This window comes from Bactrocera tryoni, chromosome 5, assembly GCF_016617805.1.
Source record: "Bactrocera tryoni isolate S06 chromosome 5, CSIRO_BtryS06_freeze2, whole genome shotgun sequence".
NCBI lineage: Eukaryota > Metazoa > Arthropoda > Insecta > Diptera > Tephritidae > Bactrocera > Bactrocera tryoni.
This window is the reverse complement of record NC_052503.1, coordinates 29741367-29744125: the sequence shown is the minus strand read 5'-3', so window position 1 is coordinate 29744125 and position 2759 is coordinate 29741367.

The following is a 2759-nucleotide window of genomic DNA, read 5'->3' as shown; positions in this document are numbered from 1 at the left end:
AACTTTTCTATTGTACATTTATTGTTTGGGCATTGTGTTTGTGGCACATCCATATGTAGTTTATATACATATATACATATACATATGTATATATATTATTACCATATAAGTTTTCCATTTTTATATACTTACAGTTGTATATTTGGGGTAAGGTACCATTGTCTTTTCTAGCATTTCTTAATAAAAGAAGTTTTCAGGCAACGCAAATTAATTAAAGTGTTTCTCCTATGATTCACACATGACGTTAAAGTTTCTGGCCTGAGAAACCTTTAAGGGGTCTTAAAAAAAATTTTTTTTTTTGCATTTTCTGTTCCCTTGTACCCTTAGAATTAATGTAGAAACCCACTTTACCATTGGAAGGTTCCGAAAATGGCCCAAAAATAATAATACCGCTCGACGTTCGGAGCGCTCAAACTTTTAACGCGTTTTTTCAAAACACACTATTTTAAACTGGCGGACATGATCGAACCACTCAACCGATTTGCTTAATTGTTTTTTAAATGTTCACAAAACGCCTGGCTATCGTCCCTACTACATAGATTCATACTTTTTTGTAATTTATTGACAATGTTAAGACAAAATTTATGTAAAAAAACATGGGGAAAAATTAAAAAAAAGTTAATTATTTTTTATTTATCAACATTTTTGCATGATTCTAATAGGGACGATAACCATTCACGTACTTTTTAAGAATAAATTGAGTATTTGTGTTTCAGATGATTCAAACATGAGAAATCGTGTCCCCCAGTGAAAAAACGCACCTCATTCATCCAGCCATTTCATTCCCGAGAAAAAAGCTCTCTAACTAGGAAAACTTGAGATACGATCTACATACAAGCAAAATACAAAAGAAATCCAAAATAAGAGTTTATATGCGTAGTCAGTATTAAGCAGATGCTCTGAAGTTTTTCCTTCTTCATTAGCAACGGCGTTTGGTACCAGGAGATATAAAGTTGATTTTTATAATAGCTGTGAGCCACCTAATATTTCACCAGCTATATAAATTAATGTCTTTTATGGCGAATGGAAACCTTAAGATTATAGAACTTTTGTGCCATTTGCCATGGCCTCTGTACCCGCAAAGAAGGCTCTAGCCTAATGAACACTAATTTATTGAGACTATCTTCACGTTCTATTATCCATAACTTTATTAACTCTAGATAAGCGGTGAAGGATATCAAAACGTGGACGGATATGGCTTAAGCTAAATAAATTATTGCAAAGCGGTCAAATATTCCATTGGCTGTCTTAAAGTTGGAAATGAAGAAACCTTAAGTTCATGTGATTAGATTTATTCAGCTACCGCTCCCAACACTTCCTGAAAGAGGCTGCAGATTCGTTACCCTTCGTATATAAATGAAATGGTATTGTTGGAATCCGTTCAGCTAGATTTTGGAACTAGAATTCTATTTGTTTAAAAAAAGTATCGAGTTTACCATCCCTACTGGCAGCCATCGCGTGCACATATAATAACCTCCGCATAATAACCACCACAAAAAAATGATTTTTTTCCATGTTATTTAAATGCAAAACAGAAAATTTGAAAGAGGCATCTCTTAATATTAATATTAAGAGCTCATCTTTTGAGTGACTTTTTTCCCATTTTCGAAAGTTTTTAGCCTGTTTTTCAGTTGAAAAAAAGGTTGCCTCAGAATGACACACCCTAATGCACACACTCACTCAATAAGTGAAGCAGCAGCCTCAATCATGACAAAACTGAGACATACATATAGAGCAGAGTAGGCGTCTCACTCCCACGAAGAAATACTTAACCTGTGGTTCCGTGGGAGACTTTGGAGTTGGGAGTAGGTTAGGTTTAGCGGATTACAGTTCCGCACTCAGGCTTTTGATGCTTCCCTCTACTTAAAAAAAAACTATAGTATGTATGTACGTGTATACATCTATAACAACATGCTTGGCGGCACAGGTACTCTCATATCCATTTATTTCAATGTTTCTTCTTCCTTCTAATCTTCTTCGTAAAACTCTAAAAAAATGCAGGTTCAAAGGTGCGTGCCGCATGTTGCGTAACTCTTTCAAACAGTTGTTTCTGTTGCGTTTAATTTATTTGCCATTGGCGGCAGTGCACTGAGTATTTTCAGATTGAAGGGTTTTTACTTTACCTAGTCGAAAGTGTTCTTTTTGGTTATTTAGCAGTAGGTCTTTTGCAGCAAGTGGCAGAGTACCTACAACAATAAGGAGGTCAGCTCCTGCCAACGGAAATCTCGAATTAAGACAAGTACTAACCGAATTTGGTAATATTGTATCCTCTTCAAATCTTTGAGTTATTACATTTTTAAATTGTGAATTAAACCATAGTTGTTCCTCAAGGAATCAATTCATGTAAAAAGAGGTGTTTCTTCTTTTTCTTTACTGGCGTAGACACCGATTACACAATTATAGCTGAGTTAATAACTGTGCGCCCGTCCATTCTTCTTTTCGCAACGTGGCGCCAATTGTAGATTCCAAGCGAAGCCAGGTCCCTCTCCACCTGGTCTTTCCAATGGAGTGAAAGTCTTTCTCTTTCTCTGCTTTTGGTGTTGCTCAACGTCAGTTTACACAACCGTATTAGTTTTGCGGGGATACCAAATTCAGGCATCGCGGCATAAATGTAGATCTTTTTCGTGCTGTCAAAAGCAGCTTTGAAATCGACGAAGAGGTGGTGTGTGTCGATTCCCGTTTCACGGGTTTTTTCCAAGATTTGGCGCATGGCGAATATCTTGTCGGTTGTTGATTTCCAGGTCTAAAGCCACACTTAT